General features: G+C 49.0%; 2 long non-coding RNA genes across 2 annotated transcripts; one reads left to right on the top strand and one right to left on the bottom strand.

The window, feature by feature from the left end:
- Positions 1–2,517: 2,517 nt before the first annotated feature.
- Positions 2,518–7,960, bottom strand: LOC130544343 (uncharacterized). The gene is made up of 3 exons (XR_008960562.1): positions 7,042–7,960; positions 6,475–6,581; positions 2,518–4,661 (listed from the first exon to the last, which is right to left on the bottom strand). It is a non-coding gene; the product is annotated as an uncharacterized LOC130544343 (long non-coding RNA).
- A 4,002-nt stretch (positions 7,961–11,962) lies between these two features.
- LOC130544342 (uncharacterized) lies at positions 11,963–20,011 on the top strand. The gene is made up of 3 exons (XR_008960561.1): positions 11,963–13,163; positions 14,145–14,440; positions 14,930–20,011. It is a non-coding gene; the product is annotated as an uncharacterized LOC130544342 (long non-coding RNA).
- The last annotated feature ends 7,600 nt before the right edge of the window (positions 20,012–27,611 follow it).

Genomic DNA, 27,611 nt, shown 5'->3' with positions numbered 1-27,611 from the left:
GACATTGCTGCTATAAACATTGGGGTGTGCGTGCCCCTTCGAATCACTATTGGGTAAATACCTAGTAGTGCAATTTCTGGGCAGTTTGTTCTCCCTAAACCTTGATGGCACTATTCTTTCTTACTCTTCTTGATTGCTCTCTGGCCTCCACTTTGAGATTTTCTTTGTTGGCTTTTCTCCCCATCGCCCCCTCACTTTCCTTGGGGCTTTTCCCTGGTGCTCATGCCACTTCACACACCACCCGGCAAGGTGGGCCCTCGCCGGGCTGCACTCACCCTGTTCTCCCCAGGGCAGACCCTCCTTTCCTCTGAGCTCCAGGCTGTCTCTGGCTCCCTGCCCGACAACTCCTCCGATCTCTCCCACGGACTTCAACTTGATGGCTTTGGAACTAAGCTCTTTCCCACTAGACCTCCCCTCTGTGGTGTTCTCCCTCATTAAAAGGCACCACACCCACGCAGATGCTTGTCCAGAAACCCAGGAATCGTCTTTTCCCACCCCCCTTATTTCCTCCCACCCCTACCCTGTAGCTCATCCCATAAATGTACTATCTGCTGGCTTCTTCCCTCACCTTCCTGATCACCAGTGAGTTACTATCATCTTAGGGCTGGATTCCCAGATTCCTGCAGTTTCCTGACGGGTTTTCCTGCTTCCACTCCAATCCCCGCCCCACCTCACCCCACCCCACCCCATGTGCCCTAGTGCAGCCATGACATTTAAAATCCTACCTCGTAATCCACCATCCAGAGCCTTTCGGTGGCTCTTATTGTTTCTGGATGAAGACCAAAGTCCTTGACGAGGTTCAGGCATCCCTCATCTCCCGGCTCCCGGCTCTCTAGTCTCAGCCAGTGTGGATCTGCAGCTCCCTAGTTATTGCCAAGGTTTTACAAGTATTTTCTGTGGTTTATTGAAAAAGCTGGATTTACGGGGCACCTGGGGGGCTCAGTCAGTTAAGCCTCCAACTCTTGATTTCAGTTCAGGTCTGGATCTCAGGATCATGAGATCAAGCCCCAAGGTGGGCTCTGTGCTGGGTGTGGAGCCTGCTTAAGATTCTCTTTCTCTCCCCCTCCCTCTGCCCCTCCCCACCCCCACTGCTCACACGGTGCGCAAGCTCTCTCGAAAGAAAAGAAAGAAAGAAAGAAGAAAGAAAGAAAGAAAGAAAGAAAGAAAGAAAGAAAGACAGAAAGAAAGAAAGAAAGAAAGAAAGCTAGCTGGCTTTAGTAGGGAAGTATAAAAGAAATTTTAATTGTTCAGCTCACTCTCTGGACCCATTCTGCCTCTCTCTTGGATGAAATTAATGAACATGTCCCATAGCTTTTTTGGTTTCTGTATCTGTCACCCGAATAACACATTTCAGAAAATTTAAAGTCCCATTAAGAGTTATATTGAAACTCTGAACTTATTTAAATTCAAAACGTCCCCCCTACCCAAGCTTGGGTCTACTTCAAGCTTGGAAACCAGCGGCAGTTTCTGACCCTCCAGGGTGGGGTCGAGGGGACAGAGCAGCGTTTCCCATGGTGTTGGTGTGCAGGGGTGTAATCTGCAATGTGGGCCCTCTGGCCCCTCCTGTAGGTGGTCCTGCTTCCAGGTGGTGCTCTTAGATGAAGTCCTTCGATGACACCAGGCAGCACCCCGCCATGGGGTCCACATGGCCTCCCTGGAAACATCTCTGCATGCTCCGCCATCAGTGGAAATATAACTCATTCCCCAGTGATTCTCTTTGCTCTGCCTATGGACGGGCAGTTCAACTATGGCCTCTCACCTTTCAAATGCCCGTTGCCAGGACCCCAACTCCCAAGTTCTCTTGGGCCTTTTGGAGTCCCTCTGAGTGAGGAGAAAGGACCCTCATCCGTTCCCCTGGAAAGTGCAGTGGGGACAAGCCCAGCTCCAGTCTCCTGACTTCTTACAGGGTTAGAACCCAGTGCTGGTGGAACCGGCCTGGATCTCCCCCTTTACAAGTCTGGTGTAGACGGTCTAGTCCAGGTGAACCGACAAAGCAAGCAATGGCACCTGTTGTTCACCATTTGGTCTTTGGGGCCCCTGCGGAACCTCTGACAATGAGAAGGGTCACTTACTTAAGCTTCTGGACACCACGACTGATACTTAATTTAGGAACTCTTTAAAGCACTTTTACAAACATTCCCAGTCCAAGGTACTGCCTCAACTTGAGTAATAAAGATACAGTCTGTTAAAAGGAAATACACTTTTCTACAATTGGAATTGTACTCTAAAAAACAGTTTAGGGGCGCCTGGGTGGCACAGCGGTTAAGCGTCTGCCTTCGGCTCAGGGCGTGATCCTGGCATTGCGGGATCGAGCCCCACATCAGGCTCTTCCACTATGAGCCTGCTTCTTCCTCTCCCACTCCCCCTGCTTGTGCTCCCTCTCTCGCTGGCTGTCTCTGTCTCTGTCAAATAAATAAATAAAATCTTTAAAAAAATAAAAAAAAAACAAAACAGTTTAGTCTGGCATTGATTTCATTAGTCCAAATTAATGAGATTTAATGTAATTCATACCAGGGGCATAAAATTAAATTCTACATAAAATTTAAAACGTTTTATTTTGGAAAGTCACAAATATTCCGCCCAGTAGACTGAGTAATACAAGGAACCCTTAAGAACCCTTCATCCACTTCAACAATCAACCTCTGACCCTTCTGATTTTGTATGTATCACGCTAACCCCTTTTTTTTTGCTAGAATATTTTAAAGCAAGTCACAGACATTGTATTCTTTTACCATAAAGACTTCAGTAGCTACCTCTGAACCATAAGGGCATGTGAACAATTTTTTTATGTGTATTTTGATGGTATTATTACATCTAACAAAATTACCGGTAACATCAGCTGGAACTCAGTCCATATTCCCATTTCCCTGGATGCCTCAAAAATGTCTTTTTCCAGTTGGCTGTTCAAATCGGGACCCAAGCAAGGTTCATAAACTGCCTTTGGTTCTGTCTCTTCAAGTTTCTTTTCATCATCCCTCTTAACCGTCTTTTTTTTTTCTCATGACATTTGTTAGTTGAAGAAACCAGGTCATTTGCCTGTAGAATTCGCCCTACGTTGGATTTGGCCGGTTGATTTCTGTGTGGCGTTCAGCCTGCTCTGCTGTGCCCGTGGCTCCTGTAAGCTCGTAGGCAGCTCCAGAGGCTCGATCGATGCAGGTTCACGGCTGAGAACCCTTGGTAGTGGGACCCTTGCTCCCTGTTTCTCACTTTCAAACATTTTAGTCAAGCAGCTGATGTGTCAGCCTGATTCCTCCATTTAAAGTTCCCTTCAGAGGCGCCTGGGTGGCTCAGTCGGTTGGGCTTCTGAATCTTGATTTCCGCTCAGGTCGTGATCTCAGGGTCATGGGACCAAGCCCCGCGTTGGGCACTGCGTCATGGGATCGAGCCCCGTTCGAGGAGCCTGCTGAAGATTCTCTCCCTCTCCCTCTGCCTCTCCCCCCACCTCTCTCTTAAAAAAATTTTTTTAAGTTCCCTTCAGCTGATGGTTTTAGTAGCTATTGATGATTGTGGCCTAAACCCGTTATTTAATTAGTGGCTACCGTTGCTTCTGGATTTATTAACTGGACTTCTTCTCAAAGAAGACCTTCCCTTCATCAACTGTTTGGTTACCTTGAAATACAAGGTTAACAGGAAGGCAGGGTAAGTGCTTGACCCTTCCTTCATTTGCCAACTTTGCAGAAAATGTGTTGGTACCTTCATAACCTTCAAAGACAAGCAATGAGGGCTTTTTCTGGTGCAGGTGGGAGTCGGGCCGGGGAGGGTGATCGTTGTCACGAATGCTTGGATTTTAATAATTTTTTTGTTTTTAATCCACTGCACTCATTAGTCTTTTTGATATTCAAATTGTCCCATTTCCAGTCTCCTCAAGTTGGGTCCTGTATCTTTTTTTTCTTTTTAATTTTAATGATTTTATTTATTTATTTGTCAGAGACAGGAAGAAAGCACAAGCAGGGGGAGAGGCAGAGGGAGGGGGAGAAGCAGGCTCCCCACTGAGCAAGGAGCCCAACACGGGGCTCGATCCCAGGACCCCGAGTTCATGACCTGAGCCGAAGGCAGACGCTTAACCAACTGAGCCACCCAGGCGCCCTGATAGAGATATTTTTATTACTACTTTTCAGATGAAAAAACTGATTCTCACCGAGGTCAAGTGACTGTCCAAAGTCACACTGTTAGTAAGAGAAAAGTCCAGAATTCCATCAGGAGTGTGTCTTGTCTAAAACCCTGTATTTTTCTCTCTATCCGCCGTGTTCCCTGTCAGTAAGAACTCCGTAACATGTGGTACTTCGGTCCGGAAGTTGTTCTGCCTCACTTCAGGAGAGGGTAAGCGTGTTTATTTTCTACAGTTTAAGGCTACATCTGGCATGTTCTAGCAGCTTTCTTGGTGACGGCCCAAACTGGAAACAACCCAAGTGCTCGTCGGCGGTAGAATGAGAAGGAAAGAACGCAACATGGGTGAATCTCAGAAGCAGAAGGCTGAGCGGAAAAAGCCAGACGTTGAAGTGGTGCACTGTAGCTGACCGTCCGTGTGAAGTCCAAAAGCAGACAACACAGATCTGCGGTCCCCGGGTCAGGGGCTGGGTCAGTGAACGCGAGCAGGTGGCCGTGCTGGCAGCCGGCTGCTGTATTCCTTGATTTGGGTGTTGGTTCCAAGGGAGTGTTTGCTTTGTAAAACAAAGAAAATCAATGTGATATCAATATTACTATCCTTACCATCCTTCTTTAATGGAAAAGGAAAACTGAGCCTCGGAGAGGTTAGATGATTTGCCCAAGGTGACACAGAAGTGCTCAGCTGGGACCTAACTTGGTTCCCTGTGAGGCCAGAGGCCGTTTCTTAACCACGGCCAGGGCGTCGGAGGAGGGGCCCCCAGGAGGCATTCTGGGTGCAGGAGGGGCATCCGGGGCCTGAGCTGGGAGGGCCGGGAGGAAGCCGAGGGTTTGCACCGTGGGGTACCCAAAGCAGGGGCAAGCCCAGAGCAAAGTGTATGCCTGAGGCTGCTGGGAATGTCCTCCGGTGAGAGAGGCAGGATTTTGGCTCTGGGTTGAGGCATGACGTCCCTAAATGGCACTAGGGAGTAGGGACAAGCCTTGGTGTCCACCGAGCAGGACTTCTTCAGCAGTGACCCTCCAAACGTGGTCTTGCAGCCCGTCCCCTCCGCTTTCCTTTCCCCACTCTCAAGCACATCTCACCTGTCCCCCGCCAAGGTAGTGTCCTCACAGCGGGAAGGATGGGTCTCTGATGAACTAAGCTGTCAAATCTCAAAACCTCACCAGAATGAGGGGCGCTTGGGCAGTGCGGTCGCTTAAGTGGCTGACTCTGGTTTTGGCTCAGGTCGGGATCTCAGAGTCCTGAGATCGAGCCCCATGTCGGGCTCCGAGCTCAGTGTGGAGTCTGTTTGAGATTCTCTCTCCCTCTCCCTCCACCCCTCCAGCGCGTGAGCGTGCTCTCTCTCTCTCTCCAATAAATAAATAAATCTTAAAAAAAGAAAAACTAACCAGAATGAGTTTTCTAACGCATTCTCACAAGTGCGTACACATACACGCCCACGGACGCTGTATCACAGCTACGGCTGGAGACATGTGGCAAAGTGACGGAGTAACAGGCTCCTAAAGGCCAAGATTCACGCTGAATTATCTATTGCAGCCTTGTAGAAAAATTGTAAAACATCTTTTTTTTCTTGGCCTATGAACAATTCATAAGCTTTCTAGTTCCTCAGCAATGTAAAGCACCTGAGGCCCATGATTTATTGAGAGAAAGAGGTTGTATTCACCCAGTTTGAGAAAAGATAAGCGCTGCAACAGAAGAGCCCCCCTTTCTCACCTCAGATGCAGGCCCGTCAAACCCAGCCTGCGCTCAGAGCAGTAAAACTCAACCAACAGCTGCCCTTTGCACACGGGGCGTCAGGACGGTGGGCTCTTGGATTAGCGGTCCCACTGGCCCCATCCTTGCGCCAAAGCCTTGGCCCTTCGAAGACCATCTCTCATTCCTCATTGGCCCCCAAAGGCTGCTGTTATTCTGTCCTCCCAGAGCTGGGAGACCATCCGTAGCCCTCAAGAGTTTCTGATCCCGCCACCCGCGTGCTCGTCTCTCATTCAACACGGCTCTGAAAACCGTTCACCTTTCCTGCTCCACATGGTGGGTCCTAATGGTTTGTTATGATGGCTCCTGAGGTTTTCTTATAATAACTTAGTAAAGAAACTAAAACTTACTCTGAAGGAGGAGACAGCTACAGTATTTTCAAGTATCTACACTGTATTTACATGTTGGATCTAACTTTCCAAATAAAATTTTGCCGGTACTGACACTCACTTATGGAAATGGTGATCAAAGGACAATGAATAATGACTTGCTTTATCCCAGTCCTCACGTGGCATTACAGAAACGTTGAAACAAAACAAAACAAAACAAAAATCCCTCTTTCCCAGTGCAAGCACAGACAGCACACCCTAGTGGCCAACCCAAGTAATTGTCACTACCTTCTCCCCCGTGGAACAGTCACCAAAACCCTCTGTGCGCTTGCGTGGCCGTGAGGAGGTCCCACAGACTTCCGCCATCCCACTTCTTTACGTTATTTTAGGGCTTTCTGTTGGAAGACAAAACACAGATACAGAAAATCACACAAAACAAAGGCATCGCTTAATCAATCATAAGGTGTATGTTAGTTTTTAATTTAATACTTAATATTCAAAACTGAGGTGTTAAATTAACACTGAATTTAATATTGACATCCTATTATATCAATATTTAATGTATTACTATTTAGTTATAAGGCCTATGTTAATGAGTCATTATAGCACCCTTGTAACTACTACCTGGGTCTAGAAATCAAGTTTTGCCAGCCACTGAGAAGCCCCTCCATGGGCCCCATCCGATCATAGCCTTTCCCCCCAAGTAACCAGGGAGACACTCACTTGCTTTGCAACCTTGTTGTTCTTTCACCAGGTGAATACCCTGGGACTTTACAGTTATCCATTTAAAATTTTTGATATGATTTTAAGTCTCGAAATCTTCAGGTTTCCCCTTGATCCCTTTCTCAGCCTTACGGTTTATCTGCTGAAAACCCCGAATCCTTTGGCTGGTGAAATGCCCCCCGGTCTGGATGTTGCCGATGACGCGCTCTGGGTGTTCATCCCTTTGGCAAAACCATCGGTGGTGACGTGATCTGGAATCAGGAGGCACAAGACTGTCTGACTCCCTTTTGTTATGTGAGCAAGCAGTGGTGCTTAACGCCTAAATCATTAATTCACTGGGCGTGCAAAGTGGTAATATTCTATTTCCAGCATTTCTTCTTCATTTAGTCGTAACATTTTCATAAAGAAATGCCACCCGTCATCCACCATTTGGTTTCCCAGTGGTACGATCACGTAGGGAAGGTAGGAAAAGTGCTTCGTTCTTTCTGATTATGTTCCAGTTTTTCAAAATAAAATATTGGTCCCCTAGCATCCTCCACATGTATGATTTAAGGTTTTTGTTTGTTTTTTCAAGGAAGCCCTACGCCGTGGTGCTTGAACTCACAACCCCGCGAGCAAGAGTCACGTGCTCTATTGACTGAACCAGCCAAGTGCCCTAAGTTTTTAGAAATATAGAACTATGAACCTACAGATTTAAATAATTTCAATCCCTTGGAATCAGTGAGGCAGAAATCGTCTGTCTTGGGCAAGTAGATGCCTCTTATAATTGGCTCCTCAATCCTTTGACAACATGTAGGGGTCGACCACAGCTTTGTTGCCGTCTGATATGATTAGGTGAGGTGATGGGGCCAATGGATACATTTCCTGTCCCAAACCAGGAATCAGCCATTTCTTCAAGAAGCCTTGATTTCTGTTAGTGGGAAATGGCATTTCAAAATAATAATCAGTACTAAAGATGCTCATTGCTACTGTTTTCGTTACTGTTTTCTTTCTGAGCCTTTTCAGGGGATATGATACATAATAATATAATATAATAAACACAAATATCCCGTCTGTTCATACTGATGCTTCCAATTCAGAACCACACGGTTTTTGCTTAACCTTTTCCATCTTACAGCTGTATAGCCTTCCTTTCAAAATCGAGTAGGTGATTCTCAAAACCTAAATGGATAATAGAATATCCCGTACTCACCCATTTGCTTTATCCTTAATACTCACACAACGGTCTTAAAGCAACAGTAGTAATGTCACCACTGCCAATACGATTACTCCAAACCAGGAGCGCCTGGGTGGCTCAGTCGGTTAAGTGTCTGCCTTCAGCTCAGGTCATGATCCTGGGTCCTGGGATTGGGCTCGCTGCTCAGCGGGGAGCCTGCTTCTCCCTCTGCGCCCCCCCCCCATGCTTTCTCTCTCTCCCTCTCTCTCAAATAAAAAAAATGAAATCTTAAAAAATATATGGCTACTCAAAACATTAAAAAAAAAACAACCCTTTTTTGAACGCTCCCTCACCTTGTTCTTGTCCTATTAAAAAAACAACAACATTGTCAGAGCATGTGGCCATTACATATTATACTCACTCTCTTTTAACTCTCATTTCTTCTTCTTCTTTTGCCTCTGCTTCTTCTTTTAAGATTTTGTTTATTTACTTGAGAGAGAGAGGACACAGAGGGAGAGGGAGAAGCAGACTCCTGGCTGAGCAGGCAGCTGGATAAGGGACTCGATCCCAGGACCCTGGGATCATGACCTGAACCAAAGGCAAGACGCCTAAGGGACTGAGCCACCCAGGCGCCCCAACTCTCATTTATTCTTAATTCCATAAGGGTACATACACATATGTATAGCGTAATGTTCATACAATTCACAAAGCACTTTTCACTTACACTGTTCAGAGAATTCAGTAGGGATTACTAATTTCTTCCATTTTATAAATGAGACAGTGAGGCCCAGAGTGGCTGGATGTCTTGTAGGAGGTCAGAAGTGCTGAAAGGCTGGGTAAACAACACATTCTTGATCCTGCTCTCATTTTGTTGGCCTGTCGTGGGTGGATCTATCTCCCATACACAAGAAGATATACACACGTGTGCATGTGCACACATACACCTCTTCTCCTTGTCGCTAACTCTATGAAGTGGTTCTTAAATTTTCCTTTTCATTTAATTTTCTTCGGGGATAAACCAGGAATCCGCCATGATAGGAGGCTCACGAGGTTATTGCAAATCTTACCACCAGGTGTCGCCATAGCACACCTACGCGCGCTTCTTAGGCTGGTGAATTCCAAGGATTGCTAGTTCGTGAATTTTAAATAAATAAATCAGGCAACTTAAAACAGCCCCAAGAGCGTAATGGGAATTAAAGGGGTGAAGAGGCTGATGCTGTACAAGAAGCCCAGTGAAGTAGGAGCCATGGTAAGAGGGGATAGTTTTTTTTCCACTTTGCTTTTGCCTTTACATGCAACAGGAAGGAGATGCATGACCTTTGTTGTGATACATAAATCTTTTCAGAAAAAGAGTTGTTGTGAACTGTGGGTTCGTGTCTCCCCCCAGAATTCATATGCGGAAGCCCTAATCCCCAGCAACGGCACCTTTCAGAAGTAATTTTTAGATTAGGTCATGAGGGTGGGACCCTTATGATGAGACTAATGTCCTTGTAAAAAGAGGGAGAGCCCCAAGTTCCCTCCCTCTCTCTCTCTGTTTCCCACCAGGACCTGGATCCGCTGGTACCTCGATCTGGGCCTTCTCAGCCTGTAAGATCTACATTTCTATTGTTTAAGCCACCCAGCCTGTGTGGTATTTCCTTCTATCGTCCTGAGCATTTGAGACAAGTGCCCATATTTTCCCCTTTGTGATTTTCAGATGGCGTAGATACAAAATTTCTAAGGCCCTTTGCGTGTTTGCTTTCGTGATACTAAATCCTTGAGCGAAATTCAGAGCAGAGTGCTGGGACGGCGGGTGGGGGAAGCGTGGCGTGGGTGCTCAAGAAGTGGAAAAGCAGCTTCCAGTCTGCCTGCGGAGATAAGCATACCCTTGTGAAAACAGTCTACAAGGCAGTTTAGAATCCAGGACCAAAACGACTTCAGATCAGGGCTACGTTGCGGGTTATAACCACGGAACGCTGACTCTGAGACAGCGTTTGAGGTGTGCAGTATTCACTACGATTGCCCGTGGGACGGGCCTCGGCGGCAGGGAGGGGTCAGGAGCAGGGCTGGGCGAGGAAGAAGGCAAGCTGGAAGAAGTCAGTGACAGCCCTGGCCCACCCGGGGCGGGCGCGGGGGATTCTGGAACTAGGAGGGCCGCCACCTTCAGAGAGGTCTTGATTGGGCCGAGATGGCTAGACCTTCACGCTCCGCCGTGTGTCCGCAGTGAGTGTGGGTGACCCCAGAAGAGGAGCGAATTTTTGAGAGTGAACATAGAAATGTCAATACTAAATCAGAACGGCACACTTGAGTAGCACTGACTTTTTTTTTTTTAAAGAGTTTATTTATTTATTCGACAGAGATAGAGACAGCCAGAGAGAGAGGGAACACAAGCAGGGGGAGTGGGAGAGGAAGAAGCAGGCTCACAGCGGAGGAGCCTGATGCGGGGCTCGATCCCAGGACTCCGGGATCACACCCTGAGCCGAAGGCAGACGCTTAACCGCTATGCCACCCAGGCGCCCCCACTGACGTTTTTATGCTAAGACAGATGAGTGATCACACTGACCGGTGTCCAGTTTGTAGATGCCACAAACATAGGTGACGAGGACGTGGGCTGGTTGGCCTTCCAAAGGTCAAGACGAAACCAAAGCCAGGGAGCAGATTTGGGCCAGATACGGAAACCAAAGCCCACCTTGGATGCAGCTCTGACCTTTTGACCTGGAAATCCCATTTGGAGACGTCTATTCTAACCGCAGGGGAAAAATGTTGACTGTGTCCATCACCCATCCTTGGGGGGACAGCACCCCTTCCCTTGGTGAATTTTTCCTCTTCCTTTTCAACCTTGTGGTTCTGGTGAAATCTGCCAATCACAGTGATCACGCCCTGGACACAGGGGTTGGTCCGAAGTGGGTGTCCGCACACACCCCAGGCCAGGGAATCAGAGCCCTTTCCAGGGATTGTTACCTCCTGGGGCGAAGATCGAGGATGTTCTTTCCTATGGGTTTATGATGTGGGACGACTTCTGCCCAGAGCTGCCTCCCAGCATACCCGTGACTCCTACAGGAAGATTATACAGCATAGGAGGAAATGAGACGAGGCCCAGAGAGAAGCGGACCAGATAGAGGTAGCGTGCCTTGCTCAAGCCCTTGGGACCTTCTCGCCTCCCTGGGGCAGCTCTTCTTCTGTCCATTTTTTTTTTTTTTTTTTGCTTCAGCTACTTTGAGTTGGGCTTCTGTCACGTGCCACAGGGATTCTCATTAATATCCTAAGGAAATTATCAGAGATGCATACCAAGAAAGTTCATGGTCACGATACACAGAATCTTAAAGAAAAAGACCTCACAAGGGGAATGGTTCAACAAAGTATGGTTTGCCTGTTGATAGAATGGTATACCATCTTTAAAAATTGTTTTTTTAAAAATATTCAATGATACGGAAATGCTTATGCTGTAAAATAAAAAGAAAGTGTAAAACTATAAATACTATGATTCTAACGTACGCGTATGGATACACACACGAACACACATCTGTGCGAGCGGAATATTTCTGGTGATTGGCATTATATTTTCATGATTTTGTGTCTTGTCATAATATTTTGTTATCTTTTCCAGTTTTCTGGAGCAATAATTGACACGCATCATGTAAGTTTAAGCGTCCGGCTTGACGGTCTGGTTTACGTGTGTCGTGGAACGGTGATCACAACAGGCCCATCATCTCGCGTAGATACGATACCACGAAAAAAGTTTTCCCCTTGTGATAAGAACTCTTAGGCTCTACTCGGTGCTTCCTTGTTTTGTACCTGGAAGCTCGTCCCCCCGCCCCCCCCTCCCCCAGTAACCAGGCTTCTGATCTCTTTTCCTATGACTTTGGTGTTTCACTTTTTTTTCTTTTTTGATACCACATGTAAGTGAGATCAAGCAGTCTTCGTCTTTTGTCATAATTTTCGTTCATTTTTTAAGATTTTAGTTATTCATTTGTCAGAGAGAGAGAGAGAGAGCACAAGCAGGGGGAGCGGCAGGCACTGACAAGGAGCCCAATGCAGGACTTGATCCCAGGACTTTGGGATCATTTTCTCATAATTTTTCAATGTTGGTTTATATTCTCTTTACAACGAATTTAAAAATAAGCAAGTTGTTTTTTCAAAACAGCAGTAAACGCGTGCAGCTCGTCCCCGACGAGAAGTGCACCGTCTTTGAACCCTGAAGAGAGGTGTGTGTGACTTCGCATCATCTGAATCAAGTCGGTGGAAACCACAGCTGCTGCTACGATCCGTGCGATCTCTCCCTGACTTTACTGGTTCGGTACCAATCCGTCCAAGCGGGGAAAACATTGCAAACTTTACAGGCTTTGCCCGCGGTTTCTCCACAGCAAGTCATGGAAGCCGAGGAAGCAGGTCTGAAGCGAGGGTCCCTGTGTCTTTTGACGGCCAGTTACAAAGTCAGATTTTTCTAGAGTAGCAACGGCCCGAGCCCTTGAGGACAGGATGGCCCTGGAGACAAACGGTGCCGTCTTCCCCTCGGCCCCGCACGCAAACGAGCAGGACGAGGTGACTCTTCCTGGGCGGCCCCGTCGGGCGCACCTGGCCTGTCTGCCTCGGCGCATTCCCACACCTGGGCCCGTGCCCTGAAGGGCCTGCCCTCTGTCCCCGTCATCCGAGCCCACTGCCCTCAGGAGCTTGCCCTCCATCCTGCCCACACAGCGCCTCCCTCCCACGACAGCAACTCGGATAGCCTGTGGGGACACTGGGATGTCCCCCTGCAAGTTCAAGTCACTGTCCCAGCTGCTCGCGCGCTGTGGGGCTCTGCCCCCGAGAGGCTTCTAGTCCAAAGTGAAACCCTCCCAAGGGAAGGGGCGCCCGGTCAGCCGCACGCTGTTCGGAGGCAGGTTATCTGGGAGTCAGAAGTCACACCTGGACTTCTGACGGTGTGGGACGTCGGCGGCCCAGCCCCGCGCGGCTCGAGCATCACTACATAGTATCTAAAGCCACGAGACCAGGTGAGGATCCCCCAGGACAGAGAAGAGAGGAAAGGCCCCGAGAGTGAGCCCTGCACACGCCCACACATATGGTCATGGAAATAAAGACGGACTCGCGAAGGGACTCGGGACAAGTGGCTAAGAAGCAGGTGAGCCAGCCGAAATCAAGAGCCCGACACTAACCGACTGAGCCCCCAGGTGCCCCAGAGTTCTTCCTTTTTAAGATGAGCAATACCGTGTATTTCTCTGCGGACAGGGATAACCCAGAGAGAAGGTGGTGGGTGGTGCAGGCGGGTGGCGGGGGCAGCCCAGCCAGACACCAGGGCTGAGGGCTGAGCACCCAGCTCCTCGTGCAGGCCGCCGGGCGCACTGGCTCTGTAGGAGTTCTTGTCTCTCTGCTGAAGGGGGAAGCAAGGGTGCTGAGGGGGAGGATGGGGAAGAGGCGCTGCAGGGCTGCAGAGAGAAGGGAAGGTGTGAGCTGTGGTCTGAGAGAGGGAGACACAACACTAGGCGGGTACGGGAGGGTCGAGCGTGTCACTCAGGCCCCGCTTGGCTTTCATTATCACGAATTTCCAGGGTGCCGGGGGTGTGACTGCCTGCTTTTCTCCAAGGCAGGAGGAGTGGATTTAACCAGGGTTGTGGTTTCATCCGAAGGCCCCTGGTCGAGGGGCAGGGAGCAGGGGGTGAAGCCGGAGTGACCGCACTGGTTAGCTACGGGAGAAGGGGGGTAAGGAGCCAGGAGAGGGCACACAGAAGCTGGGCGCAGACAGAAGGTGGGAGGGTCTCGGTGGGGTCAGAGGGTTGTTGACGTGGGTTGCTGAGGAGTTAGCTGGACACACAGAGTAGGTGGTCTGAGAATGAACTTCAGAGGGGCCGCAGGTATTGGTCATGACAAAGGTCAGCGCATGCCTGGCTATGGGGGGCTGGGCAGGAGGAGGAGGGGTGGGGGGCCAGCCTGGACCCTCCGTCCTCGCTGTCGTCAGCTCTATGCTCCTCATGCAAGGGGCCAGCCGCTGCGCTTGGGGAAGGAGCCTCCAAGGTGACCATGGGAAGGAAGGGGAGGACAGGGCAGTCCGCTTTTGCACTGAGCATCGTGTTTATGGTTGTCGGCATAGCTGTCTCTCCCGCAGCGAACGCGGAGGCCACAGACGGGCTGATTCTTGAGGGAGTGGCCGATCAAGCCCATCAGACGTTTTCTTCGTGTGCGTGGCCTCGCAGCTCGAGGCTGGGGCCTGAGGAGGGATGCTATGCTGGCTTTCTTCGGCCTCCTAGGAACCTGCAGCCGTGAGCAGAGAGGAACCCATCCTGCGCCAAGATGGGCCGGGGGGAGGGGGCAGGCACGAGGGTGTGCGCATGCGTATGGCGTATCTTGGGGTGGGGAACAGCCCCGTCCCTGCCCCGTCCCTGCCCGATCAGAAGAGCGGAGGTGAGCGGCTTGTGTGCACTGGAACCTTCTCTTAGAGGGGGTGTCCTCCGCGCTCGTCCCTCTCTGGGGACCCGCGGACCCGGGCAGCCCCTCCCTCTGCCTGACGGCGCTGCTTTGGGTCCTGCACCACGGGGCGGGGCGGGGCGGGGGCGGCTCTGCGGGTGGCTGTGCGCTTTGCCTGCCGAGACCCCCGTGCACGGCTGTCTCTTAGCATCGCAGCACCCACCGCTCCAGCCTCCTGCTGCGATACCAGGCGGGGGGGCCATGGAGCCCACGAGGGGTTTGATCGCCTCGACGTGGTTTAAGGCCGTGCCAGGCCTCTGGGAAGTCGCTTCGGCTCCCTGGTGCGTCGCTTCCCCACCTGGAGAGTGGGTACTCATTTATATTTTCCCATCAAGTCGCTAAGATGCTCGCATGGGGTTATTATGAAAGTGCTCTGTTAACCGTAAAGCTCTCTGAAAAAATGACTCGTTAACGTTATCTTTGTAGAAATAACAGCAAACGGAGGCAAGAACTGATCGGGAGAGAGAACAGTGGGCAAGGGTTACATCCTGCGTGGAAGAAAGCCCTAAATAACGTCAGTCTTAGAGGAGCCGGCCAGACGAGACCAGATTCCCATAAAAATCAAACTGCAAAGAAATAAAGAAAAGAAGTTAAAGTTCATGGCTGAAAAGCCATGTTTTTCCTCCGGTCCCTGTGGGAGGGGAGTTATTATTTTAGTGTGGGAATAGGAATATAACAGAGTCTTTCCCAATCAGAGCCTTTGGGTGGGTTATTATGATTCATAGACTGTGACTCACATAAGAAAATTCTCACTAGTGTATTAGTAATCGTTTATATCCCTTAAAAAGGAGATAAGATGAAGCAGAGGGATTACAGAATTAGTTTCTTTTCAGCTTAGATGCTGGATTTATCTGACACGATAATTTCAGGAAGAGAAACTTTCTCTCCTTCCTGCGAAGAAAGAAAATCTCATTACTTTCTTCAGTAATCACATTTTCAAAATACTTGTTAAAATCAACCTCTGTGCTGTTGTTGTCACACTTTGCAAACCACTGTGCAAGAAATTAATTTTCTCCCGCGGTGTCACCTGGACCCGGTCAGCTTTGATAGGAAGAAGGTTACATTGATATGATCCCTCACCCCAAGATTTCTTCACTGCCAATAGTTATTCTAGAATACATGTATCATGTATTTTTGAATTACATTTGTCATTTTGAATTATGTTTATCAAGATTTACAAATCCATCAGTTCATCAAAATGCAATTAAGTAGACTACTTCCCTACTGCTCATTCATGTCATCGAAAGGATCGATCGAATGTAATAAAAACATCAAGCCAGCCATGCTAAAGTGATTTAAAAATAAATTTCATTTGTTCTGTATTATTAAAGACTTAGGCATACCTAATCACGAATACTCTAAACTGGTAGATTCCAGACCTACAGACGCTTCGGACCTTGTCTAGATTCTACTGAAGTGAGTCCTGTTGAACGTAAAGCTGTAAACTTCCTGAAGAATAAAGGAGTTCATGCACTTTTTATTACATTTTATTTTTTAAGATTTTATTCATTTATTTGAGAGAGAGATGGAGAAAGTGAGAGAGAGAACATGAGCAGGGGGAGTTGGAGAGGGAGAGGGGGAAGCAGACTCCCCACTGAGCAGGGAGTCTGACGCGGGGCTCGATCCCAGAACCCCAAGATCATGACCTGAGCCGAAGGCAGCTGCTTAACTGACTGAGTCACCCAGGTGCCCCAACATGCACTATTTTAATTCAACTGCTTCGACGTCCTTGGGCCAGGCTACGGGATATTGCAGTAATGGCGACAATGGTGATGGCTCCACATTACTCATCTGAGTAACTACAGTGCCTCAGGCACTTTGCACAAACGCATTTAAATCTACCCCCCACACCCTGCGAGTTTGAGGAAATAGTCTCAAAGAGGTTAAATAATGTGCCAAAGTCACTTAGCTAGGGGGGGGCTGAGCTGTAGTCCCAAACCGGGTCAACCTCTTTCCAGCATTGACCGGATGCCTAATTAATAGTCCACCAAATGAAAGGATAAATTTAATTTGAAGGATTTTAACAAGGCACTTGATTCAGGCCAAAGTGTTCATTTGGAGGCCAAGGAATTTATTTATTATAAGATTTTATTTGTTTATTTATTTATGTATGTATTTATTTATTTAGAGTACCAGCCGGGGGGCGGGGCAGAGGGAGAAGGAGAGAGAGACTCTCAAGCAGACTCTTCACTGAGCGTGTAGCCCGATGTGGGGCTCGATCTCATGACCCTGAGCTCTCCAGATGCCCTTGGAGGCCAAGGAATTTAGATCAGCCTCCTGCCTTGGTTAGCCTAACCAGTCAGTTTCTGCCTCACTGGGTACCTGTGGATTTGCGTCTCAAAGAATATGCACTTGGAAGAATTAAGAGGGAAAAAAATTTCTTTGGCCACTACGTCTCCTAAACATTACCCAAAGCCCCCTTTGTGCTATGGATCTCACCCAGAGGCAGATACGAATCATGTTTTAAATCAACTGCTTTCTGCCCAGCAATTTCAAAGCAACAAAGGTCCCTCAGAAGGAGACTCAGGGAGAGTAGGACAGCAGGATAAATGGAAGAAAACTTGGCTGCAAAGATCTTGCTCTGTGTCACCTCGACCTGGCCAGCTTCGTGGGGGTTTTCCGGCCGTGGCCCCTGCCGGTACTGGTCTGGGTTCCTGTGCTTCTGGCTGTAGTGTGAGTGTCCCGTGATCAGGGCCGGCTGTCGTCCTTCCTGTCTGGGACCCCACGTAAGGCACAAGGGATAGCCCTCAACATAACTGGGCTTTCGGGTAAAGGGATCAAACCAGGAGCCATCATCACTCTACTCCCCAGCCAGGGATTTTGAGAGACTGAAAGCTATTAGCCAAGAAAACACAGTTTCTTGGAAGGAATTGATGGTGGGATTATCTTCTATTATGTAGACATTTCAATAGATGTTTCCAGAAGACCACTCACAGCCTCCACACCGCCCACCTTTTAAAACACATTGAATTAAAACATAACATACATTCAGAAAAGGGTATAAATTCCAAATGTAGATAAATTTGCACAACAGGAGATATCTGTGTAACCAAATTCAATTCAGGAATGACCACTAACCAGAAGCCCTTCCATGTCAGCCACTCTCTTGGCTTTAATTCTTGCACAATAGACTCATTTTGCCTGTGTTTTTACTTGATATAATTAGAACACGTTGTTGGCCCCTGTGATGGTTACTGTTATGTGTCACCTTGACCTGGCCGTGGGGTTTCTGGATATTTGGTCAAACATTATTCTGGGTGTGTCCGAGAGGATGGTTCTGGATGAGATCAACATTTGAATTGGTAGACTGAGTGAAGCAGATTGACCTTCCCAGCATGGGTGGGCCTTACCCAATCAGTTGAAGACCCGACTACAACAAGAAAGGCTGAGGAAGTTCCTCCCGCCTGCCTTTGAGCTGAGACTCCATTTTTCTTGCGTTTGGGCTCGAACTCTTCCTGTGTCTCCAGCTGCCAGTCTTGGGCTGGAATTTACATCATCAACCCTCCTGGATCTCCAGCTTGCTGACTGCAATCCTGTGATTTATCAGTCTGTCTAATCACACGCGCCAACTCCTTACAATAAATGATAAATCTCTCTCTCTCTGTCCCTCTTTCTCTCTCTATGTATATGTATTTATAATTGGTTGTCTTTCTCTGAGAACCCTAATACATAACCCTGCTCGTTTGTGCAGTATATTTATATAATGCAATGAACAAAGTTCGTGTTAATTAAGAAACTGGGACTGAGTACACGGAATACTTACCTAACATCTGTCATGTCTTATAAGTGAAATGCTCATTTTTCCCATTGCATTTTTTCTTGGATTACAATATTGGTGAAATGCCCCGGACATCCCATTTTCAGTCTAGCTGAGATGGCAGTATTCACGCCTCCGTAAATGAGGACACTTAATAAATCACGGAAACAGGAAGCACAAAATTCCACCTACACCCTGAAGACACAGGGCCGAGAACCTGGAGTGATCCCCTACATCCAAGCTAAGGAAGTGTGTCCCTCCAATGGACGGTTGACCCAATCTTGAGGCGATCTCAACATCAAACCCAACTCCCGGCCACAGAGTCCAAGTGAGTCTTATCAAATAGACACTTGGGACTGTCCCACATCCAGGACCTTACTTGGCCCTCACTTTAACACTTCCTTAAGTAGACAGTAGCGGAGTGGAGGAAGAGGGAGGAAAAATACATCTAGGGCCGGTGTGCCATCACCAGGATTTCCGTGATAATCGCCCACACTGGTCAGTCATTTATGTGAATGTGATCTGGGTGCCAGCCAAGGCCTCCCTGTCCCTCTGGCTCCCGCACCACATAATGTCTTAAAGCCTCACATCACCCCTGGTATAAAGCTTGGCCCCTACACTGGTTTCCACCAGAAATCTATGTGTACCAGCTAGTTTGTGAGTTTTACTAGTATTTTGTGGAAGGTTTTGGAGAAGTGGCTCGTTGTAGCACAGTGGGCAGTGTCTCTGTCTCATTTCCCCATGCCCTTTTTTTCTTCCCCTCTTTCTCAGAAGCTCCATAAATGACTCTCCTGACCTTATGGGGAGCAATTTAGCAACCCTCTTCTGCTGTTGGAGAATGAGTTGGGATGCCTCACTCTTAGCCTCAAGGAGTTTGCCCAAGTATCTCTTCCAAACACGTCGAGTGCTTTCCGAAAGAGATCTAATAAAATAAAAATGCCCCCGTGTCATTGTAATTTGACCAAAGGACATGAATTTCTATATGCCCTGCGTTCGTCTGGGCCCAGGGAGGATACGGGAGCATCTGCAGTCGGCTTCCCTATCCTCAAGGCGTTGAGAGCCCAGTTGGAGAGACCATGTACCTGACACAGTCTGGAAATCCTTCAATGCCGAGCTGGGTGGTGACATTCATGAGTGGGGGCCGAGAGGTGGGCTAGGCCGGGGGCACTCAGCTGGCGGAAGGGTCTCTGGCTATGTCTTGTAGGACGGGCAGGATTCGGTTTGACTGAGTGGTGAGAGGAGAAGGGTTCAGGGGGCAGACACGGCGTTGACAAAGTGATGAATGTGGAAGGAGCGTGAGCCCGAGTGTGAGTGTGTGAATGTGTGTGAGTGTGTGTGTGCTGGGAGGAGACCAGGCACTTGCCGAGAGCTGATGAAACACAAACTTGTCTGGGAAGATGGCGTGAAATTATGAAGGGCCCCGAAAGCCAGAAAGAGATGTGGCCTGGGGACCAGTGACAAGGGAGAGTCAAAGCCGGCGAGTTTGGGCGGAAAGGGAGACACAGGGAAGCTCCATGAAGAAGTCTCGCCTGACAGAGGTGAACGGGCTACCCTGGAGGGTGAGGGGGACCAGCTGTCACTCAGGGTCCCCATGGACGGGGGTCGGGTGGGGGCAGAGGGATGGGAGATGGAGAGGCAAGTCTGAGAGGAAAGGAAGAGTGGGTCTCCAGGTGGCATGGGGATGAAGGTCGGGGGCACGAGCAGCCCCTCTCTGAGTAGGGGGGCCCTGGGTGGGTTACAGGTGTCTGTCTGCGCCCTGTGGCTCTGCCTGGACCAGGCTCCTAGGGACCCAGTGAATATATCATAAGTGAGTTGATCCGATGTCCGGCTGGGAGGGAAATCCTAAGTTACAACGTGGAATGGTTTGCACCAAGGAAGGGATGCTTAACCTGGGGGCTGGGTTTCAGGAGGGCCATGGGCTTCCAAGGTTTACGAACCTCCAGCCGAAATGCAGTATTTTTTTTGTTATAAATGCACGCGGCAAACTGCAGCCGCCTCAGCCGTCCCGGGGCTGTGTCCCCGACGGAGTTCACAGACACTTTCTATCCCATCACGGCTGTTTGGACGCCATGGGTTCCATCGCTTGCTCAATTTTGATCGTTCTAGTAGACCTGCGGCCCAATATTGCTATTAAAAGATGTTCATTATGAGTCAAATATTTACCATAAATTGTAAACGTATTTGATTTGATGTGTTTTCTTTTTTATTTTCAAGACTTTATTTTTGTAAGTCATCTCTACGTCCAACATGGGGCTCGAGCTCACGACTCCGCGTGCTCCCCAGACTGAGCCAGCCAGGAGCCCCTGATGTGTTTCTTATTTATTCGTAGTTTCCTTTAATGTATGTAGAAACAGTATTCTTAGAAGAGGCCATGGGGTGATGGCCAGACAGGTCTGTGGGCCAAGATGGTGAAGAACCCAGAGCTAAGTTCCCCTCCGCAGGGGTCTAAGCTGTGTGCAGAGTTGCTGAGTTCCCCGAAAATATGACTCACGCATCCAAGCACTGCCCAAACACGGGACTGGCGGAACACGGTTGCCTGGAAACCAACGCCCTCATGGATTGTTCCTTTTTTTCTTTTTTTAAGGAAAGCAAGCTTCAGATGCCTGTAGAAGGCTGTCAGGTGGTCTTCTTAGAAGACCCCCCATCCCCGGGAACCTCCAGCCTCCCCCCGCCCCCAGAGGGCAGAGGGCACTCTCCCTCCCTGCATTCCCCCACTTGTGCTCTCTTTTGTTTCATGGTCCGCCACTGGGGGCTGGGGAGGTTAGGGTTCAGCATCCTTTAGAATAATCCTAATAATCCTCCTGGTCCTGAAAGCTTGGTTAAGGACTTCCTACCTAGAAGAGCCGGTGCTGGGAACTGATATATTACAACGGACCTCAGGGTCCTTGTGAATTCATATCTCACAGTTTATTGTACTTCACAAAGTACTTTCATGTTTCCCATTTCAATTCTCTCACTTTTGAAGATGATCTTATAATAATCCCCTTGTTGCGGATGGAGAAGTGAGGCTCAGAGAAGAGCAGACACTTGTCCCCGGCCAGCGGCAGAGACATGACTTGAGAACACACTCTTTGCTCCCAACGGACCTCGTGATGCTTCTGCAGGACTGGGGTCTGGAGCTGGATCCTGGTGCAGGGACGACCCCTCCTGCCTCCCGCCCGGGATCAGGTTCTCTGTGGACTCTGGTGGCTGGTGTCCCTGCATCCTGACTTCCAGCTGGTTGACCTTTGTCACGGGTCATCTCCATCGGTTCTGTGTTGATGATGCAGGAGTGGAAGGGGATAAACGAATTCAGCCCGGGTCGTGCTGACTTTAAGGAGACCCTAGAAGATTGTGTCTGCTTGTGCGATTGCCTAGAGGCAGGAATTCGGTGCCTTTCTTATAGACACCAAAGCCACCGAAGCGATACTCTGTTGTGAAACCATCCTGGCCCCACCGGCGACCTCCGGATGTCAGAGAAAACCAGTCCTTGCTTGTTTCAGATTTCCCACCAACTTCACGCCTGAAAAAAGACGAAGGCTTCACGATTTCATTTACCGACTTTGGGGAATGTTCCAATTACAAAGTGTTAAGTATTCTACTGTGAAGAATTTAGGAATCTATTTGTGTTTCCTTCCAAAAATAAAACAGCACGCCCTGAGAAATTATGGCGTTTCTGCCTCACAGACACCAGGTGAGCAGTTCACACATAATAGATTCTGCCGCAGAAATTTTTCTCTGTTCTTACAATTGCTTTTGTAGGATGGGAGAGCTAAAAATAGAGCTGAAGATTACATTCATCACCTAAAATATACATAATTTGGAAGGTGGGCTGGGTTCAGTGATTTCAGGAGCTGGCAATTTTCTGCTGGATGCTGGCTGTTGTGAACCCCCCACCCCACCCCGCAGATTTGAGCACTTTGAAACGCCAGACCTTTTAATTCACATTATCTGGGCAATTGAAGCCATGTATATGTGTCATGCCGAGGGAGGTAGCAGTTCTCATTCATAGGGTATAAGCTGACTTTGGATTTGAGAAATCCAAATTCCAGTTTGACTTTCTAGTGAATTACTGTATGACCTTGAGACATTGCCCCATACGTCTGTTGAAAAATCTTTGTCATAGCCAACAGAATGAGTATTTCTTGCTGGAAAAGCTTTTTTTTTTAAGCTTTTATTTATATATTTTGAGAGAGAGACAGAAGGAGAGAGCACAAGCAGGGGGAGGGGCAGAGGGAGAGGGAGAAGCAGGGAGCACACTGAGCAGGGAGCCTGATAAGGGGCTTGATCCCAGGACCCCAGGATCATGACTTGAGCCGAAGGCAGATGCTTAACCACTTAACCAACGGAGGCACCCAGACGCCCCTGGAAAGGGTTTTGAATACATCGAAGGGATAGATAGACACTTCTACATTCATATATATATATATATATATATATATATATATATATATATATACACACATATATTTAAAGCTCAGTATGATGGTGCCCTCACCCCTGAATCGACATGACTTTCCAGGTCCTGCACCCACACATATCTAACCGGAAACCATCCGGCTTCCAGTTCTTGGGTGAGACAATTTCTGGGATGCAGTTTGGGGGTCTAGCCTGCGGCTGGGGAGGAGCCATGTCATTTAGCATGAGGGCTGGAGGCTGGGGCAAGTCTCAGACGAGGAAGGGTCGGTGCGGCAAATACCCCTCTCCATCTCCCGGGGCCTCCCCTGGAACTGTTGACTGAAACAAATGTTTTGGGCTTCCTTACATAAAACATTTGTCAAAATAAATGCAGCCCTCGGCCTGCTCTTCCAACAAAGCCAGGATTGGAAGGGGCTGCTTATCCGAGCCACTGGGGCTCAGCCCCTGCCCTTGGAATCCCCTGGACTTCGAGCCCCAGCCCCAGTGATGGTGGTGATGATGGTGGTGATGATGATAATGATGGTGATGGTGACGATGGCGATGAGGATGGTGGTGATGATGGTGGTGATGATGGTAACGATGACGGTGATGATGGTGATGACGGTGACAGTGATGATGATGGTGGTGATGATGGTGATGACGGTGACAGTGATGATGATGGTGGTGATGATGGTGATGACGGTGACAGTGATGATGGGGATAGTGATGATGCTGATTCAATAGTATTCCTCCTCCCTCACCCACCCATCACCTCTGATCCCACAGGGAAGTTGTGAAGGTCTACATTATAACAATAGAAATGTACTTCATGGGGCATCTGGGTGGCTCAGTTGGCTGAGTGTCCAACTCTTGATTTTGGCTCAGGTCTTGATCTCAGGGTTGTGAGTTCAAGCCCTGCCTTGGGCTCCAGGCAGGGCGTGGAGCCTACTTAAAAAAAAATATATATTTCATGTAAGGAGATGAAAAGGTATTCTTTTTAAGCAGAAATATCTATCTTTAAGGAAAATACCAAGCTGACTGAGGTAGGTGAGATTCCGAAGTCAGTTGTCAGGAGTCAGCATATTAGTAAAGAACTCCTTTCCCGTGAACAAGGCAGAGGATTTTGTTTTTCTTTCTTCTTTGAAGGAGGAGGACAGAGACGTGGAGAGGAGAGAGTGGCAGGGTTGAGAAGAGCCAAGAAGAGTGAGAAGGCTGGGTCGAGTCAGGGAAGGCCACTGAGGTTCCACAGAGGTGGACACCCTGAGCAGCAGGACACTTACCGTCCTGAGGGAAGTCATTTGTATTTTTACACTGTGAGCCCCTTATTCATCTCCCTCTCTGAGATTTCCATGTAGTCTACGGATTTCAGAATGTGTCATCCTTCAAGTGGTAAGGGGTTTCCTGAAAGTCACAGAGGGAAGTGTACATAGAGGAATTGGAGACAAAGAAGCTGCAGAAATCTTGGGGGGGATGCTTTGGATTTCCACAGGCCATGGTTTGGGGGGTCTTCTAAGGGGAGGCCCTGTGTGACTTCAAGGTTGCGCTGACATTTCAGTAGCCTTGACGCACTGAGGTAAGACCCCCCCACACACAGGAAAGGGGAGAGAATCTAGTTCCCTCGTAGTTACTATAACAGCCCACAAACACTCAAGGGTGTAATTATCCAATGTCCTTAGATACAGAATTTGCTTTCCTGATATGGGAACCAGGCTTTTCCGAGGATGCATTTATTTCATCAAATTTTATCTCAAAATATCTGGGGAGAACATTTGGTTCTTATAGTAAAGAACAATTGCGAAATGGTCACCTCATCAAGTCCACATACTAGAATGAAGGCCACATCCATAAAGAGAAGAGACGAAGTCTGTTCTTTTTTGTTCAAATTCCGTACTCCAGGGGCGCCTGGGTGGCTCAGTTGGTTAAGCAGCTGCCTTGGGCTCAGGTCACGATCTCAGGGTCCTGGGATCAAGCTCCACGTGTCCCCTCACGGCCTGCTAATGCACTCTCATGCTCTCGCTCTCTCTCAAATAAATAAATAAAATCTTAAAAAAGAATTCCACACTCCACGTCTGGCCCAGTTATCTAGGTAATGGCAGGTGGTGCCCTGGGTGATCTCACTCTCCCACTTCATGTGTCTGCTTACAAATGTGTCACCTTTCATATATAGGGATAATGTCACTGGCTCAGCCTTGATGGAACCGAGCGCCCCCTTACTCTTCCAACCCTAGGGCTTGGCTGGCGCTGCTCCGCTGTTCCTGGCTGCGTGGTCAGCAGGTGTGTGCGGCAGGGCTGCGGGCTGTAGACGTGAGCAAGAGGTCTCATGGGCTGGGGCCTCTTGGCACTGCGCTCGCTCCTACCTGACCTTTCACTGTCCATCCCTCAGAAACACCACAGCCATCTGTTTTCTCCTATCTCGCGTCACTGCATCCCACATTTTCCTGGGAGAGTTTCCAGGAGTCTGAGCTCGCAGAGCTCGTCATTAGCTCTGTGGCTTCAAAAACAGACTCACTGCTGGGACTCATGTCAGGAGAACCGTATGTGCTGGGGGGTGTTTGGGGCAAGAGGTGCAAACTGGCCAACACGGAGAGGATTTCAGGACAGCCATGTTGCAGTTATCGAGCACTGGCTTTGTGTCGGGCGCAGTCTAGGGCCCTGCATGCCTGTCCCATTGCTCGTCACAGTGACGACAGGTAGGAAAGTACTCCCGTGCTCCCACGGGACATGAGGCAGAGAGAGGGGCCATAACGTACTCAAGGCCACTTTGCTAATTCTGTCAAGGCTGCGTGACCCCAAACCTTATGCCCTTAATTGTACTATCCCCTCTTCTGGATTTGGGGGTGCCAAATCTTCTCTCACTTCCTTAAAATCCTGGAAGGGAGGGGGTTCCCACACCCCATTGTTTTATAATGTGAGCTCTTCTTAACATTGGGGACCCCAGGTCTCTTGTTCTGGGTACCTGGGTTAGGACAAGCTGGCATGAGAAACTGCTCCTGCTTGGGGTTGGGAAACGCGGACAGGGCTCCAGCCTCTGGCCAGTTTGGAAGAGCTCCTGGTCCCGGAGAGCCTTTATGAGGTGTGCCCTTGACCCTCCCCAGGACCCTGGTGGGGTAGCGAATAAAAAATACAAATGACCAGTTAAATAATTTATAGTGTAAGTATCCCTATGCAATATTTGGGATATACTTATAATCAAGAATTGTTCTTTATCCAAGATTCAGATTCGACTGGGTGACCGGTATTTCATCTGGCAACCCTAGACCCAGGGTCCCCCAGAGCTAGCCCAAGCAGCAGTGGATGGTGACAGGTGTCTGAAAACTCCAATCTCTAAGCCAGGCCTGAGGCTCTGCCTGAGGCTGCCCAGATCTTCCCTGGTGGTCTGGTCAGAGCTGTGCAGACAGCACCCCTAGAAGGTATCGTTGCGGAGCCTGAGAACTGGGGGGCTGAGGAAGGGCCTCCTGGTGTTGTGAGAATGGAGGGGTTTAAGGCAAAATAAAAGGGGAGGCAAAGACAGGAAGCCAGGGATTTCATTCGCAAGGGCTACCACACTGTGTGGCTTAGCCATCAGAAATGTATTTTCTCACAATTTTGCAGTCTGACAGTCCAAGGTCAAAGTGTCGGCATGTTTGATTTCTTCTGAGACCTTCTTCCTTGGCTCGTAGATTGGCCAGCTTGCCCTGTGTCTTCCCATGGTCTTCCCTCCGTGTCGGTGTCCTATTCTTATAAGGACACCAGCCATATTGGATTAGGGTCACCCTCAGGACCTTGTTGTAACTTAATTACCTCCTTGGGCTCCATCTTCCCATTCTGAGCTTCTAGGGGTTAGAACTTCAACATAGCCCTTTTCAGGTAACACAACCTAGTCCATAACAGCCAGAAAAAGATTCAGGAAGCACGTGAATTGGTCTGTGCAGGTGAACCGCTCGGTCATGGTGCCCGGGGGGCATCCACATAGGCCACCTAAGGCTTGAACGACAGCTGCACGGAGTCTTGACAGAATCCTCGGTAATCGTCTCAGAACAGGAGGGCACGAGGAAGATGTGAGGAGCCTCCAGAACACATCCCACTTGCTCTGAGCTACCCGGGAGGCTGTTCCTAGACAGTTCCACATCACCTCTCAGCTGCTGCTGATGCGTGAGGCTGTCCGCCCTGGCCTCCCCCCACGTAGGGCACAGACACAAGCTGGACACTAGCTGCCGCAGCCTCAGCAACAGGGTGTCCCACCGCTGGTGCTCAAGTCCCCAGATCCCTTTCCTTTCAGGGTCGCCCTGAGCCCCCGCTGTCCGCAGGGAGCTTCCTTTCACCGTCCATGAAAATAATCGTCTGACCAGGGGCTTGTTTCTTTAGCCGCGTCTGTCAGTCACGATTGACCTTGGGCTTGACTTTCCCGCACGGGAGGCAGGAAGCACACACAGCCCGAAGGAAAGGAGGAGGCACCCCTGGAAAACCGGGGAAGAAACAAATAAAACAAACCAGTTCTGAAAGGGGAATGGCTGCTGGGGGTGGGCTGTGTGCGGTCACTCAGAGGGGAGGGAGCAAAGGCCGCTTTTAGGGTACGCTCAGGGGCTATGGGGACCAAAGGCTTCTGCCCGGATGACTGTGAATTTATAAAGTTGCTAGAAATAAGCCCAGGACAGCTGGGGGGTTTTCCTCCTGTTTCTGCACCCAGAGTCTACACAAACACTAAATGCTGACCCTTACCTACTGGCCGTGGACAGTTGGGACGACGGAGGTACTAGAAGAAGGGACGCTGAACTGCTGAGATGAGTAGGTGGGTCATTTCATATCCTGGGGCTCAAAGAATCTGGGGTTCAAATCATTTTCCTTCACTTACAAGCTACGTTATCCCAGATCACGGGTTTTTACCTCTTTAGGCTTTAGTTTTCTCAATCAGCACAACGGGAACATTCACTTGGGAAACACTTCCCTTGAGTTGTCGTTTGGACTGCATAATAATAATTTACTCATGCGCACTTA

This window comes from Ursus arctos, unplaced genomic scaffold (genome assembly GCF_023065955.2).
Source record: "Ursus arctos isolate Adak ecotype North America unplaced genomic scaffold, UrsArc2.0 scaffold_2, whole genome shotgun sequence".
Taxonomy (NCBI): Eukaryota; Metazoa; Chordata; class Mammalia; order Carnivora; family Ursidae; genus Ursus; species Ursus arctos.
Note: the sequence above shows the minus strand (reverse complement) of the source record. Positions and strands in the feature narration are given on the sequence as shown.